Source organism: Hyperolius riggenbachi, chromosome 6 (genome assembly GCF_040937935.1).
Source record: "Hyperolius riggenbachi isolate aHypRig1 chromosome 6, aHypRig1.pri, whole genome shotgun sequence".
Lineage (NCBI taxonomy): Eukaryota > Metazoa > Chordata > Amphibia > Anura > Hyperoliidae > Hyperolius > Hyperolius riggenbachi.
In genome coordinates, this window is record NC_090651.1 from 355,981,910 (window position 1) to 355,999,863 (window position 17,954).

Below are 17,954 nucleotides of genomic sequence, written 5' to 3' on the forward strand. Positions count from 1 at the left end.
CGTGAACCGTGCCAAGACTTGCATGTCCCTGGTGACAAGCTGGGGCGGGGAAAACTGCCGCGATCTGACGCAACACTTCGAGTGTGCAAGGGGCCTAAGTGTTTACATGTGTTTCACATCTTACACATTTTCACGATTACGGTCCTTAAAGTGCACCCGAGGTGAGAATAAACAGATGAGCTAAAAAATTGTATCTATGCTCCTACTCCTAAAAATTACTTTTTTTTAGATATCCCAGGGTTTTATTTTATATTAGAACATTTACAAAGTAGATTGAATTTTTTGTTGCCTCTGCTCAGTGCCAGCCTAATAAGTGTCCCAGAGTTAGACAAAGGTCAATAGTTCATGTATTTTATCTCTCCCTGCTCACAAATGTTACATAGTTACATAGTTATTTTGGTTAAAAAAAGACATACGTCCATCGAGTTCAACCAGTATAAAGTACAACACCAGCCTGCTCCCTCACATATCCCTGTTGATCCAGAGGAAGGCGAAAAAACCCTTACAAGGCATGGTCCAATTAGCCCCTAAAGGGAAAAATTCCTTCCCGACTCCAGATGGCAATCAGATAAAATCCCTGGATCAACATCATTAGGCATTACCTAGTAATTGTAGCCATGGATGTCTTTCAACGCAAGGAAAGCATCTAAGCCCCCTTTAAATGCAGGTATAGAGTTTGCCATAACGACTTCCTGTGGCAATGCATTCCACATCTTAATCACTCTTACTGTAAAGAACCCTTTCCTAAATAAATGGCTAAAACATTTTTCCTCCATGCGCAGATCATGTCCTCTAGTCCTTTGAGAAGGCCTAGGGACAAAAAGCTCATCCGCCAAGGTATTATATTGCCCTCTGATGTATTTATACATGTTAATTAGATCCCCTCTAAGGCGTCTTTTCTCTAGACTAAATAAACCCAGTTTATCTAACCTTTCTCGATAAGTGAGACCTTCCATCCCACGCATCAATTTTGTTGCTCGTCTCTGCACCTGCTCTAAAACTGCAATATCTTTTTTGTAATGTGGTGCCCAGAACTGAATTCCATATTCCAGATGTGGCCTTACTAGAGAGTTAAACAGGGGCAATATTATGCTAGCATCTCGAGTTTTTATTTCCCTTTTAATGTATCCCAAAATTTTGTTAGCTTTAGCTGCAGCTGCTTGGCATTGAGTACAATTATTTAACTTGTTGTCAATGAGTACTCCTAAGTCCTTCTCCAAGTTTGATGTCCCCAACTGTATCCCATTTATTTTGTATGGTGCTAGACCATTAGTACGTCCAAAATGCATGACCTTACATTTGTCAACATTGAATTTCATCTGCCATGTATGTGCCCATATAGCCATCCTATCCAGATCCTGTTGCAATATGACACTATCTTCCTGAGAGTTAATGATTCTGCACAATTTTGTATCATCTGCAACGTTGTTGTATTCTGCTGTCAAGACAGAAGCTGTCACTTCCATGCCTAGAAATTAACTCTTTCAGGCAGCAAAATAAAGCAAGTAAAACGGCTTGGTTATTAACCACTTCAGCCTTCAGTTGTTTTCACTTTATGCATCCGAGCAATGTTCACCTCCCATTCATTAGCCTATAACGTTATCACTACTTATCACAATGAACTGATCTATATCTTGTTTTTTTCCGCCACCAATTCATTATTTCTCAGTTTTTCAACCATTATAGTTTTAAAATAATACATGCCTCCATAATTAAAACCCACGTATTGTATTTGCTTAATAGTCCCGGGTATTACACCGTTTAAATTATGTCCCTATCACAATGTATGGCGACAATATTTTATTTGGAAATAAAAGTGCATTTTTTCCATTTTGCATCCATCACTATTTAAAAAGTTTAGACCCTTAGGTAAATATTTACATGTTGTTTTTTTTTATTGTAATGTTTTTTGTTTTTTTTTATTAAACATTTTATTTGGGTATTTTTGGGAGGGTAGGATGTAAATAGTAATTTTTTAATGTAAATATGTTTTTTGTTTTTTTTTACATGTAGATGTAGTTTTACTTTTTGGCCACAAGATTGCAGCCATGAGTTTGTTTACATGTTGTCACATAGGGGGGCGCAAGAGGCAGAAAAAGCGAGGCTTCTGAGAGAAGCGGTCGGTTTCTGTGGGGGAGAGGAATCAATCATCGGGCACCATGTCCCGATTGATTGATTCTTGAGCTAACAATCCATGGCCGGGAGCACGCGTGCACACGCGCGTTTGGCCGCAGGAGCACACTTGGCCTTCTGGACGTAGCTTCTACGTCCAGAAGGCTTAAATAGTTAATATGTTTTGCACTGTACACACATGTTTATCTCATCATGTCATATGTTGCCTCAGGCCAGGTGCACACATGGCAGAAACGCTTACGGAGCAGGAAACGCTGCATTTTATGCAGCAATGTTAGTCTATGGGATGCACAAGGACCAGTGTTCCACCTGCGATTTACAGTAAGTGTTCTGCAGACGCTTACAGTGTTGCATAATATACAGGCTGGCTGCCAAAACGCACATAAAGAAAGTCTATAGTAACCAATATGCGTTGGGTTTTTTCCACGTTTTCCGCATCGTTTTTAATTTAAAAGTAATGTTTTTCTGCTTCCTGTTGTCTACCTAATGGTTTGTACACATGTAACTAAAAAAAAAGTATGGAAAACGCATATCCATTTTCTATCAGCGAACCGCAAATGCGTACAAACGGACACAAAATGAATGAAAATCGCATATGCCTACAAAAAAACGCAAACGCAGTAAACGCACTTGCGGAAAACACCAATAAAAAACGTTATGTTATATGTGAAAGAAGCCTCAGGTACACTTTAAAAAAACAAAAAAAAGATTTTACCCATAACAAAAGTGATCAGTGATTGTGGATGTTCTGGTGATTTGCAGGGCTGTGTTATGACTACAAGACTATGTATAAGGTGTGCACACATTGAACCAGAAGTGGTATGTGTGTGATGAATACCACCCAGCGTGCTAAGCAGCCCCCTCACTTTGTAGTCAGCACTTGACCCCGCTTCTGTTGTGATCACAGTGTTGACACAGAGCTGTGGGCGCAGTCAGTTCTTCCCTGCATTGAGGATTTCTGGCCTTTAAACAAGGCCTCTCACTCCTTCTACCCCAACGGTCCAGCATTTTGCAGGTAGCGGCGTAGCGCTGTAGCACGAGACTCATTGCTGGGAAGAAAAGATTGCTTTTTCAACGTTCAATCTGTTTAATAAATCAGAGTATGGGAAGTTTACAAGAACGGACATCTGCTGTGGAACAATATTCTATTTGTAAAATGAAAGACTTGTGTTTGCGTTCACCTTCACATTAGCCGTAATCATCGGAAGTGAACTATGGATATGAGGGAGGCTGGAGCGAGGCTGCGAAGCATGGGGTGGGATGTGGCGGCAGGCCTTCCAAATTAAATTAGGGCAAATAGAGATAGATGGACAGACGGTGCTGGGGGAGAGGAAGGTTAATGGAACTGACGCGTTTCAGCGGAGTGTGGACTTAACGTCTTGTGAGATGTGACAGCTTGTTTTCTTGGGTGTTAATAGTTTCTCACTGTCCCCTCCTTGTCTCTGCCCAGTTTCTGTCACTGGCAATCTGTGTCCTAATCTGCCTCAATTAGCCCAGAGCCACCAGCCCTGCCTGCAGCCTGCCTCCCCCTTTATATAGGGCAGAATACTGCTGTCTACAGCCTGCCCAGCATGCAACACTTGGCTCTGATGACGTGCGCAAGAATCTGAGATGAATTTACTATGGTGCAAAAACTCTCAGGAGATTGATTTATAAAACTCTGATAATGCTGCAGCAGTCATTTACAGCTGTTTCTCACTGAGGGCTTGCTCACACCTAGGGCGTTTTGCGGGTTTTTTTTTTTTTTAGCGCCAGCAATTTTAAAAACGCCCTAAAATCAGCGCATTTCATCCGCTTTCAGCTCAGCAAAGTGCTGCATGTACCCTTTTCGGGGCGATTTTGTTACAATAGAAGGTATAGGAAAAACCCAAAATGCTCACAAATCGATTTATCCGGCTATTATCCAGCGACTGCATTTGCGCTTTTATGAATAAATACATTGTATGAAAGAGTTCACTTCCTGACTGACGTCAGGAAGTGAAAACACAGAACCGCTCTGCAAAAGCACTTTGCACAAAATCGTAGCGCGCAATGGAGCGCTGGGAAAGGGGGGAAGCGCAAAAAAAAAATAAAATCGAAAATTGATGGCGCCAGCCCATTCACACTAGAGCGATGATTCCCGCTATCTGCTGAAACGCTAGCTCTTCTTAAAGCATTAGCGCAATACTAACCCTATGGCAGTAATCTCACTGCTGAGATTGCCACCGATCGCGGGCGTTTTGCATTTAATGACAATCGCAAAACGTGTTGCCTGCAGCATTTTCTCGTGATTCAGGAGCGATCGCGATACAGTGCTTATAAAAGCGCATATTGCGATCTTTGGGATTTTATTGGGTGATTGACAACAGTGTGGTCAATTGACTAGTGGCCTACACACTTCAAGTGAGATCCTCCTTCCCTAATCGCGCTGAACGATATTGTGCCTCCATGATCTGAATCCAAAATGGATTCTGAGTCGTTCAAAATCATGTAAACAATAGGCAATCCCTATAAGATCAAGCAATGTTTTCCATCCTGCCCAACAGAGTAAATTGGTTGATTCAACCAGATATCGGCCAATTTCAATTAATCAAGCACAATGGAACATAATGGATTCTCCCCCAATACGATAAAATGATGGAATCAGATGGTCGATCATGCAGTAAAACCGAGTAGCTTTTACTGAGAGAAGGAAGCATTCAGTTAGGCAGGGTTCACACTTATATAACTTCGCATGCGAGTTATGAATGTGCAAAAACACGTTCGCTGCACATCTAATAACAGTCAATGGAGAATTGCACTTCTGCTTAAAAATTGTGTTTCCGTGTTCGCATTGCCGTAAAAAAACTTCTTGCAGCATAAATTTGCACATTGCTTACAAAATTGAATTGACTTTTATTAGCAGTGTTACAAAGACTGCGAAAAAAAAACATATAAATGTAAAAAAAACAGTAGGGCAAAATGCACGTTTTTTCCCCCCACTGAGAAGTATCAACGCTGCTTTTCTGCTCTCTCCTACTAACTTGTGTTGATATCAGGATTTTGGTGACACTAATGCAGAGCAGTTCAGCCAACGGTAACATTTATTGCTACTTTAGGCCTCATTCACACTATACGCATTGAAAAACGCACTTTTTTGACAGACAGGAAACTCTCAAAAACGTTTGCGCACGCGAGTCTCAATATCGTATTGCAGTGCGATTCTTAAACGCGCTAATTGTATTTCTATTACAATGTGTTTCTGAGTGCAACATGCAGAAACATGCAACAGTCTGTTGGCAAATCGCACATTTCCACGACACTCAAACATGAACGAGGTACATTAAACATTACTTTTCGAATGTCCTTGCGGATCGCAGAGCATACGCATTTTTGAACAGCGGACAGTGAGGCTTATCAAGTGAATGAGGCCTCATATACTGTGTATGGAAAGGGTTTCTCTATCGATGAAGAACAGTGATGAAATGACAAACAATGATAAACCTTACTGTGTGTGTCCTGCCTGTTCTTCTGGACACAATACAGATAAGTGCAATGGCAAAAACGTAACACTTTGCTATATTCTGATGCGATCCAGTGGAGGGTTCCATGTTTCTCTTCACCCTTGAGGGAGACGTACAGTATATGTTAGATTGTAACACCTGATCAGATTTCTGCTGAATTGTGATCGAGAACTGACTCGCTGTCCAGCTTGATGCAGTATAAAGATATGCGGCGACTGAAAGTGCAGCGACTGGTCTACAAAAATGTACTACCACGTCCAATCATTCTTCCAATGGATAATGTGTCTAAAGGTGCCATTACAGTACTTGAAATATGGGATTGACATCCAGCAGATTAAATCATAATGATCAAATCTGTCAGAGATTGATGCAGCAATGTGGCCCAATCGTAATTTTCCGTCTGACTACAGAGTGATTGAGATTTGGTGTTCTACATAAATTTGGTGAGATTTGTTGATCTACAAAGTCATTGAGATTTTTACTCTAGAGAGTCATTGGTATGTGGTGCTCCACAAAGAGCCATTAAGATTTGTTGTTCTATAGAGAGTCATGTGGATTTGGTGGTCTGCAGATAATTGTTGGGATTTGGTTATCTACAGTCATTGAGATTTGGTGTTCTACAGTGGTTTGATGAGATTTGGTGATTTACAGTCATTGAGATTTGGTGTTCTGCAGAGATTTGTTGCTCTACAGTCATTGAGATTTGGTGTTCTGCAGAGATTTGTTGCTCTACAGTCATTGAGATTTGGTTTTCTGCAGAAATTTGCTGTTCTACAGTCATTGAGATTTGGTGTACAACAGAGATTTGTTGAGATTAGTACTATACAGAGAGTCACTGGCATTTGGTGCTCCACTAAGAATCATTGACATTTGGTGTTTTGGTCAATGATTTATTGATCTACAGAGATTTGATTCTCTACAGAAAATTATTGATCTGTGAAACGTCACTGGGATTTGGTGCTCTACAGAGAATTGTTTGGAATATTCATGTATAAATTATGTAGTCAGTGTTTGCCCATTGTAAAATTCATCACAGGCGGAGACATCTTTAGTCTTGTCAGGTGATCTCCACTGTTTACTGAGAGTTTCGAAGTGCGTATAAATGATACCTAGCATCCCAGAATGGGCTGGGAGGAGAATTCTAGGCTGTGATATCACATGGAGGGTAGGGCTACATACCAATATACTGCAATATATAGATGCCAAAACCAGGAAAATTACCATAAAAGTGGGTAATTTACTGCATTTTACTATATGTCACTCTAGTGCCCCTTTAAAGCGAAACCGTAACCAAGAATTGAACTTCATCCCAATCAGTAGCTGATACCCCCTTTCCCATGAGAAATATTTTCCTTTTCTCAAGCGGATCATCAAGGAGGGGGGGGGGGAGGGTCTGTATGGCTGATAATGTGATGAAACCCCTTCCACAGTGTTATGTCAGGGACCATGGTCCTGACAGTTTCCTGTCTGTGAACCTCATTGCATTGTGGGAAATAACAGCTGAGTACAGCTGTTTACAACTGCCAAAAAAGCAAGTAGCATCTCCTTCCACTGACATTACCTGCCAGCAGTAAAAATGTCATCATTTGATAAGTGTCAGAATGTAAATCACGGAGAGGAAAGATTTTACAATCATTTATACATAATTATTGTAAAAATGAAGCACTTTTTTATTACATTATTTTCACTGGAGTTCCTCTTTAAAGGAGTCAAAATATCCAGGTGCAATTGCTCTGATTTTAAGCAGAAATGTTTAACATTCTTGCCCGATTTGATTTTCCCGACACTAGAACACAACTGTAAATTGAGAACTTCCTGTAACATCCTTAATGCTGCACTTCCCTAAAGTGGGCTGCAACACTTCAGTAGCTCTTGATTAACAATTGTTCTTGAATATGAGTCTGTTTGTCTTGAAACGGGTTCACCTCCGGACAGCAGGGCATCACCAGCGGCACCAGACGCATATACCATTATACAACATTCTTCTTTATGGATGCACAGCCGCTTGCACAGAAGAGGACATATTCACGGTTCAGCTTCAGAGTCTGGTCCCATCATTGTCCATCACCCCCCACCCCTCCCTTCCCCAGTATTTCATGGCTTAGATAAACACCTGACACAAAGAAGCCTGCTGAATAGGTGTTGTCATCTGCTGCCTGTCCTTCACTGCACAAAGAGGCAACATCTTCTCCGCTAAGTGAGGCTGGGAATGTAATTACAATCAGCCATTTGCAGCGTGAAAATGCTGTAATTAAATTTATGCAGTCATTCTCCCTAAATAGTCATATCTTTCAAACAATCAGTAGGCCTCCTCTCTCACAGCCCCCCTCCCTCTCTCATCTTTCTCTCCCCCCCTTCTTATTTTTTTTCCTACTTTGTTTTCACCTAATTTTCCTGCTCAATTTCCTATTGCTTCGAAAAAATTTCTTATCTGTAGGCTTCTCATCTGAAGAGAAAATAAGGAGTTGACTAGAAAACAGACGTTGGGGTAGAGATAAGTTACAGATGTGTCTGAGGATTAGCTGACATCTGGATATAATGCTGCGGCGTGCCTACTGGGCAAATGGTTGAAGAGGCCGCTTCCACGTACGCCGGGTGTAATGGCGGCACGAGGAGCCGTCGATGCAAAGAACTGTATCCAACAGACAGAAATCCCAGCAGTCAGGTCTTTCCCTGTCACAGCTGAAACCGACAACTGCCCAACCATACCCGTTGCTGTAGAGTTGACTTAGAATAAGCACTAAGTTGTCCATGTTGTGCTTACCTTTGTAAAATACCCACTAAGTCATATCTACTGTTACTATTCACAGTAAGGGGGGGGGGGGGGGGGGGGTTGTGTTCCTTTTGGTCCACAACTAAATATTCTTGGTACATCTGGGTATCTTGTAATGCCTTCAGCTCACAAGTTTCTCCATAGAGCCATATCCAGTCTAAACCTTGTACTGATGAAGGTCACAACTGGCTGAAACAATTATCTACAAGTTAAATTATATTGTGCTGCAAAATGAGTCAGCTATTGTTGTGCTATACACACTAGCAAGGAAAAGCAGGCTTGGATTTGGCCTTGTACCCAAGTTAGTTTGTTTTGCCCTTAGCAATCGTTAATGCATAGTTAGGGCAAATGTTTTGAGAGCAAGTGCTCTAGAGACACGTTGTTCAGCGAAAGCCAAGCAGTGTACTACGGAGAGGAAAGGAGGGCATTCTTCCTGAGGCAGCTGTGCTCCTGCTAAAGACCGCTCCACGCCAATGTATTAAAAATAAATATTTATACAAAAAATAAACTGTGGAGCGATCAGACCCCACTTACAGAGAGCTCTGTTGGTGGGGGGAAAAAGGGGGGGGGGAAATCACTCGTGTTCTGTGTTGTGAGGTCCTGCAGCTTGGCCTTAAAGCTGCAGTGGCCAATTTAGCAATAATGAGCCTGGTCTTTAGGGGGGTTTAACACTGCGGTCCTCAAGTGGTTAAAGACAGCCCAAAGTTATAATTTTGGCCAAAGATGACCTATAATGTGTACAAGGCTTAGCAGGGGCATAATAATTTTCAGATTTGGCCCACTCTCTTACTCATGTGGAGGTCAAACTTGCAGATACTGACTACATTGCATAGAGATATCTCCATTTTTATAAAGATCCCTAATATCTTCTTTCGCTCCCACCTTGTATGAGTTTGATATGAAGGCTATCCTAACGAAATATCATTTTTTAGAAAATGCTGGCTGGCGATATTCAGCCTGCATTAAACTGTCTAAGCATTCAATCACATTACATGACCACACCCCTTCCCATATCCTCCCCATGTTCATCGTCACACAGATCCAACATCCTTGAGCACTTTTGAGGCAGCATATGCCTTAATCAAGACATACAGAAAAGGGAGGGGTGTCAGTGGCTATAACTGCCATGCCTCCCATTGGTGGTGAAGAGAAGAAATGATCGGAGTATGCAACAGGCCCCATTCCAAAAAAGACTTTTGGGGACCGGTGCTCCAACGAAATAGCCTACATCGTCGAACTAACCTACATTCCTATGATTTAACTGTTCCCCTCCCCCTAACCCTAATCCTTAGCCTTTGCCTATGCATGCAGGCTGAATCGACGCACAGGCAGAAATGATGGCACATCCTAGCCATGCCATTGGCCCACCTTCAGAAGCCAATGGAAGTGATGTCATGAAGTCGACACTAGAGCTTCACGGGACCAGGGGGGCACAGCCTGAGTGTTGGGGGAAGAAAAGGGCTTATAACAAACATAGAGCATAGCTACGTTGTCTGGCGACATTGTTTATAGCCGTAATCATATTGTATCGGAAAAAGTTAAAGTCAAAAGTTTTTTAAAAAAATACAAAAATATTTTTCAAACCGTACGGGTGGAGTTTAAGTTTTGAGCTGTTTGAAACTCAACACCAAAGAACGGAAGACAAAGGCGGTGTTTGGAGGAGTGTTCTAGAAGACTGACTAATAAGGGCATATTACGGATTAGGTACAGAGACTTGGAAAAGTGAGAAGAAAGGTCACTATCTTCCAGAAACAAATAGGAGTGTTATCTCTAGCTACTCTCTCTCTCCATTCCTAAGCTGTTCTCTACTGGCTGACCCTCTCGTCGTGTGTAGGCCTGGGGAGCCACGCTAAGCCCGACTAACAGATAGAGAAGTCTGCGATTGATCAGAGAGCCAGTGCAGTGCTGATACTGAGCAGGAGAATAGAACGCCCGAGGCTGGGATGTGTCACTCCAAGAAGTCTTTGTATTCTGCTTCTTTCACATTTATCGAACCTTCCACCAGAAACGGGAAGGGGGGCAGTGCTGGGGTAGCTCGAAAGATCTCAGGAAATCTTGTTTTGAAGCAATAAGTCAGTGTGAACTCTCCATTACCAAGACCCTGAGGGGAAACAAGCGATGGAGGGGAGGGCTACCTGCTTAACTGGAAGAGGGTGATGGAGAGGTGAAAAGAGGGGTCTGGAAGTCGGAGTCGTCTTCATGTTGCATTCACAGAACAATTCCAATGAGTCGCTTCATTGCTCGATGTGGCTTTGATAGATACATTTATCCTTAAAGGTGACCACACATCTATAGATTTGGCGGCCGATCGAAACATCCGATTCGATCATTTTTATCGAATCGGATGCCGTCAAAAGCATGCCCGATTGACGATGCGGCCAACAACATCCACAATCATTTTGACAGGACTTTTTCACCTACATTGTGGTACTTTTTCAATTGCAGAGTGCTGACCGATCAGTCGGCAGGCCACTGCGCCTGCGCAGCCCTTGTCACGCGGATCCTCGTTCGCACTCCCGGCAGTAAGAGCCCCCTGTGCAGGCGCAGTAAGAAAAAACCTGTACTGCGCCGGCACAGGATACTCTCTACGCGAACGAGGATGCGCGCAGCCAGGGCCATGGAGGTGCAATGGCACGCCCACTGATCAGTCGGCAGAAACAAAACCACGGCAGGGGATCGGAAGGATCGTTGAGGACCAGCGTGGTCACAGGAAGGCTGCAGGGGTTCTAGTTGAAGCCCCAGGTAAGTGAAACTCTTTTTCCTACCTCTGGTTTAGGTTCACTTCAACCCATGCCATGCACTGATGAGGATAAACCAATCCGAAATAGTCTGTATGCATGTTGGACTATTGTGGCTCTGAACAATTAACAGGCTGGCACATCATTGCATTCCAGGCATTGATGTTCATCCAGGAACAACAAAGGATGATTTGCATATTTGGCAGTGATGCATTGTGGGAGACATCATATGCTCACCCCAACCTGAATTATCGCTATAATACCTTCTGTTTTAAGAAGGCAAACTTTTGATTTGCTTAACATTTCAGTAAGAGGGCTTTTTGGTCTTTTATAGCCCCTTACTCACTCCTAGGAGTTCTGGTTCACCTTGAGTTAATCTGTAACACAGAGCATTCTGGGAGACTAGGTATGATTTTCACTGGCTTCAGAATTTCCAGAAACATTCCTCAGTGCTGCACCTGACAGGACTAAAGATGTCGCCATCTGTGATAAATTTCAGAATGTAAAATCGGGGAGAGGAAAGATTTTACAATGAGCAAACAATGACACTAAATAATTTAGACATAAATATTGTAAAAAAAATAAGCAATTTTATTCATTACATTATTTTCACTACAGTTCCGCTTGAAATCTACTACCTGCCAGCCACAGCAGCATCAAAACGGCACAGATTTCAATTAGCGTCGTCCTTAAATGGTTAAAAAAAAAATATTATTATAAAAGAAAATACTTAACCTCCTGAGCGATAATCCCGAGCTGAGCTCGGGGTATATCGCGCAGGAGGATTTCTCAGGCCCTGATGGGCCGATTTGCATAATTTTTTTTTTGTTACACGCAGCTAGCACTTTGCTAGCTGCGTGTAACTTCCAATCGCCGCCTCTCACCGCCGATCCGCCGCTACCCGCCGTGCCGCGCAGCCCCCCCCTCCCCGACCCCTTGCGCAGCCTGGCCAATCAGTGCCAGGCAGCGCTGAGGGGTGGATCGGAACTCCCTCTGACGTCACGACGTCCATGACGTCGGTGACGTCATCCCGCCCCGTCGCCATGGCGACCGGGGAAGCCCAGCAGGAAATCCCGTTCTGAACGGGATTTCCTGCTTACTCTGATCGCCGAAGGCGATCGGCGATCGGAGTGGGTGGGGGGATGCCGCTGCGCTGCGGCTATCATGTAGCAAGCCCTAGGCTCGCTACATGATTTAAAAAATAAAACATTTAAAAAAATAGTGCTGCGCCACCTCCTGGGCGATATAATTGTATCGCCCAGAGGGTTAAAGAGAACCCGAGGTGGGATTTAATTATGTTAGTGGGGCACAAAGGCTGGTTGTGCACACTAACACCAGCCTCTGTTGCCCCATGGTGTGCCTCCAGGACCCCCCTGCGCGCCGCTATACCCCCTGCAGTGCTGGCGACACGCAGCGTCACTTCCCTCCAATCAGCGGGAGGGAAGGGACACGGGCGGGTAGCGCCGATGCGGAGGAGGCGGGGGAGTGGCGCTGACAGACAGCGCATAGGTAAACATTGTGCTGGCGACACGCTGTGCCCCACTAACATAATTAAATGCCACCTTGGGTTCTCTTTAAGGTATCGCCAGTAAGTGTTCCAGACTAGATTAATTAAAAACTGGCAGCTATTAGCTGGTTAGGATTTGCCCCCATCACCTGGATCATATCACATTGTGGTGAGGCATGTGAATTAGTGGATAATATCATGTAACTTTCACAGAAAAAGTACACCCTAGGATTATTAATAACTGGTTTTCACTGTGGCAATTGCATGAGACTTGCAATCCAACTATGGCTAAACATTGAACCTTCTTGCAACCCCCCTATTATTCAGTATGTGCAAGGCAAGGACTGCGATAATTTAATATATTTTAATCAACAATTTTTAAGTCACTTGTGGCTATTCGGTTCTGCAGGAGAGTTAAGCCAACTACTGACTCTGCTTTTTAACCTGCTGGGCGTTCTGAAAACCCGCAGCTAGCAAAGTGCTAGCTGCGTGTTTGGAAAAAAAATCTTCAAATCGGCCCAGCAGGGCCTGAGCGGTGACCTCTGAGCTCGTCCAGAACGCTTGGGAGGTTAAAGGGGAACTCTAACCCAGGATTGAACTTCTTCCCAATCAGTAGCTGATACCCCCTTTCCCACAAGAAAGCTTTACCTTTTCTCAAATAGATCATCAGGGGGTCTGTGTGGCTGATATTGTGGTGAAACCCCTCCCACAGTGTGATGTCGTGACCATGGATCTGACAGTTTCCTGTCTGTGAAGCTCATTGCATTGTGAGAAATCACAGCTTTTTTCAACTGCCAAGCAAGCAGCATCTCCCTCTGTGCATAGAACTCTCAGTAACGAACATTCTGTACAGATCACCTGGCAGGGCTTAAGAGGTCACCACCAGGGATACATTTCAGAATGTAAATCAGGGAAAAAAGAGATTTTACAAACACTGACTAAATAATCTATAAATTAATATTGTGTAAACAATAAGCACTTGTATTCATTATGTTATTTTCAATGCAGTTCCTCTTTAAACTGTTTTCAATTACTTTACTTTATTATTTTTGGGCACCTCCATCCGCCAGTCAAACCCTAAAAGGTGTCGACAAAAAAAAAAAAATTCCAAAAATAAGTTGTCCCTGGATGTCAGAGTTAATATATTCCACCGCTGAAGCTCTGAACGCATAAAATATGCGAATGAATCTGACTTCGTTATATATATTTTTTTTTTCTGTAAAACTTCATAAATATATTGGAGCCAAAAATATGCGGGCGGAATGAATGGCGGTGTACCGGCGAGCCTTATTTTCCATAAAGTTGGTGTTTAATCTCTTAACATGCTTGCATGCGGCGGATCCTATATGCCGGAGATAATATAAGGCTCCTGTCCATATTGTGTACGGCGGACGCCCTTTCATCCCTATCTCCTACTTTCATGTAGTTTCCTCTCCAGCTCAATTTCTCTTCCTCCTGCGGCCCAAGAAGTTGGAAGAGCTGATGGTCTCGAGATGGGGGATCCTAATTGCACTTGAACGTCTAAAGCTGACTCGGTTTATCATAAAGGGTGCAGATTTCCCTGGCTGGAGCCTCCGTGGACACAGACCCTCAGGCCCTGCTCAGAAATAGAGGGAATTAATTACATTTTTTTTTTTAAACTCCTCTTCTTTTAAAGTACGGAGAGGATGATGAAACCTCCTGAGGGGAAAAGTGTCTGCGGAGGGAAGAAAGAGTGAATGTGACGAGAGATACAGAGGGGCAGGGAGAGGACACATCCCTGTGCCAAGGAGAACACAAGTCCTCGGCAACCAACCGGCCGACCTCAGGTCAAGGTTGAGCGGAGGAGCCTGTGTAGTGCGGATCCCGGCTACACGAGGGTTAAACCAGGATTATCTGTCCCTCTACTGCTGTGGCATGCCTGGCTTCATATATATATAAGTTTTATGCTGGGAATTCAGTACTTATGTAACAAAGTCTGTGAGCGGTGATACACTTCCAGTTTACAGTCCTGGGAAAAAAAATGTATCAGGTGCCAAATAAAAAAAAAAACGGTTTGAGACCCTTTTCCACTGGATGCGTTTTGACCCTAAAATCGGACCCGATGCGATTTTCTCGCAAATCGCAGGGCACCGTGACGATCAAATACCGAAATACTAACATAGTGCATGCTGTAGTATTGCGTTGAGCCAACAGAAGCGCAAGGAAATAACATAGCAAACATGGTACGTTCATCAGAGAATCGCAACTTGAAAAACAATTGCACGGAGAATCGCACTGCATAAAAAAATTGCGTTTGTGACAAGGGCCTTTTTTCTCCTAGGAGATCATTTTTATCTTCTGTTTAAAATAACTTTTCAGCGCTCTGCAATTGAGAAAGTACCAAAAAGTAGGTGAAAAAGTACTGTTAAAAATATTTTGAGTATTTTCTTGCGTACTGGTGACTTCAAAGTCACTTTATTGATAGGGTTTGAGGCTAGGTTCACAGTGGGACGTTGCGTTGTGATGCAACAACGTTAAAGTCGCAGCATTACAACGCAATGCAAAAAAAAGATGGTAGAACACATAAATGCTGTGTTACCATCGCATTCAGTAGGTACAGTAAAGCATACAGGTAATTAAAAATATGCTTTCCTGTACCTGGTAACATGTGTGTTTAGCGGTAACGCACTGCAGCAGTGTGTTTCCATAACGCTACACGTTACAACGCGACTCTAACATCGCACTGTGAATGTAATAATAATCCGAACATTTGTATAGCGCTTTTCTCCTGTTGGACTCAAAGCGCTCAAGAGCTGCAGCCACCGGGACACGCTCAAGAGGCCACCATGCAGTGTTAGGGAGTCTTGCCTTGAACTACCTACTGAATAGGTACTTGACCTAGCCAGGATTTGAACCCTGGTCCCCCATGTCAAAGGCAGAGTCCTTAACCAGTACACTATCCAGCCACTAGAGTTATCATTGCAGTGCAGTAAGCTGTGTTATAAGAGTTTATAATGCAGCTCTGCCACGTCCCACCGTGAATGTATCCTGAAAATATCACCTTGCAGAAAAAGTGAAGTGCATATGGGCCATAGTTGCAAACTGCGATTAGATCGCAGCTCGATCACAATCTGCAGTGGTAAAATGCCCATATGTGAATTTGATCCGAGTTAACAAATCTAAATTTAAATTAAATGCAAATGTTCATTTTAAAAAGCTTGGAAATACAGTATATAATGAGGGGGAAATTTGCAATTTCCCGCTTCCATTATTTTTCTTTTTGAGTGGCATGCATGTTTTGTAATTTATTACTGAAATCTCTAATTGGTGTGAATGGGCCCAGGAAGTCAGTCCTCTGGCTCTGTAGACGTGTACTGCTGATTCCCCTGCAAGGTTTGTCTTGCTTCCAGCTATAGTTGTGACTGTGGTGGTTTTCACATGGAACAAGAAATGGGACGAGATGTTAAGGCACGTATCCACGACGCAACTTTTCTTACGATTTCTCTCGCGATTGGTGTTTTTTTTTCGCATGACGTGTGATTGTTGACGCGATTTTGCAACGCGGGCATGTGTGCATGATTACTCAAATGATGTCTTGTGACAAGTGCTGGTTTTGACTGTCAGGGCTGGAACCCACTAGAGCGATTTTCGAGCATTTAGGGAGCAATTCAAAACGCTAGTGATATCCCTAAACGCTCAGCTAATGTTAATGGATGAGCCAAATTCCACTGGAGCGATTGCGATTAGCAAAATCACTATTGCAGGACATGCAGCATTTTGGTGGCGTTAGCATTTGCATTTCTGCAATGTAAAGTATATAAACGCTGGCGTCATCGCTCATGAAGCGCTATACAGAGCAATTTGCTAGCGTTTTTAAATTACTGCACACTGTCAAAAAAAAAATTTTAATTACTCGAAAGGACCAATCAGAACGCTAATTGCAAATTGCTACACAATCGCTGGCAAAAAACTTTTACTTTACTTTTCAAAATCGCTACCAAAATCACTAGAAAACGCTAATGAAATCGCTTACAAAACGTTCATTAACCTCCTTAGCAGTATGTCCGACACTGTGTCGGGCATACCGCTTGCTGGCCCCAGGAGTCCCCCATGCGTAATAAATGTGATTCCATGCATGTAAAACCTTTAGCTAGCACTAGGCTAGCTAGTACAAGAGTCCGGCCTCTTCGATCCCCTGCGATCTACCCCCCTCCCCCGCTCCCCCCGTTTATACATTATCCAGCCTGGATCCAGCGATCGCGCAGCCTCCCTGCACAGCTTTGGTCTCTCCGGAGGATAGGGTTGCGCATGACGTCGGCGACGTCATGTGCGATCCTACCCATAGTGAAGACCAGAGCTGTGCGGGGAGGCTGAGCGATTGCTGGATCCAGGCTGGGTAATGTATAAACGGGGGAGCGGTGGGGATTGGGGGGTGCCGGACACTTGTACTAACTAGCCTAGTGCTAGCTAAAGGTTTGACAGGCATGGATTCAAATTAATTATACTGGGGGACACAAACTGTCAAAACCTCCTGAGCGGCATAACGCTCAGGAGGTTTAAAACGCTAGCGATTGCGATAACGATTTGCTCTTCGTAGTGGGTTCCAGACCTCACTGCAGATCGGATCTTTAAGATCTCCAACTGCTGCACAAAGTACTGCAATAGCCTTTGCGTGTTCCCGCGGTTCGGAGATAGATTGGGGAACGCTCGTTCATCAGATCGCCACGGGTTCCCTGATCCACCCTTTGGTGAGTAAGTAGCTTTATGGGCAAAAAACACAAATCATTTACGGTGCAGGCTGAAGTCTCACGCCACGCCCATTTACAAAATAACATATTTTAAAGCAGGAAAAGGGACAATTACAGTCAGATATAGAGCAACATACATAATGGTTACACAGACATGCTTTACTTCACAGGATTTAGCTACAGATTCACTTTCATGCCAACCAAAAAGTGAATATAGTATGATGAGATAAACATGTGCATCTATAGAACTAATCCCGATTAGTCTTTCCTGGATTTTCATATTCTCACTTTGGCTTTAAGAATTTGCAGATTAGACTCTCTCATTGGCATCCATCTCTTGTGTCTTGCTGCCTTAGGATACGGGAGGAATGACTTTCTGAACCTTTCTCCCTGCTCCTTCCCTGCCTTCTCACAGTCACACAGTAGTTTATGACCTCTTCTCAGGTATAAGGGGGAGAATAAGCAATGGACTTTGCTGCAGTCCTGCTGGATGGAGGGAGACTAGGATTTAGGGCCCTTTTCCACTTCCAGAGTTTTGTGATCCGATTCTGATCACCTGCGCATTGCAAATCTGATGGAAACCATGGTGACTGTTTCCATTAGTGCTATCCG

At 43.4% G+C, this 17,954-nt stretch overlaps 1 protein-coding gene across 4 annotated transcripts in view; it reads left to right on the forward strand.

The window, feature by feature from the left end:
* The window catches only part of PAX7 (paired box 7), a 189,394-nt gene that overhangs the window by 147,386 nt on the left and 24,054 nt on the right, over window positions 1–17,954 (forward strand). The gene's annotated exons all lie outside the window — the stretch shown is intronic.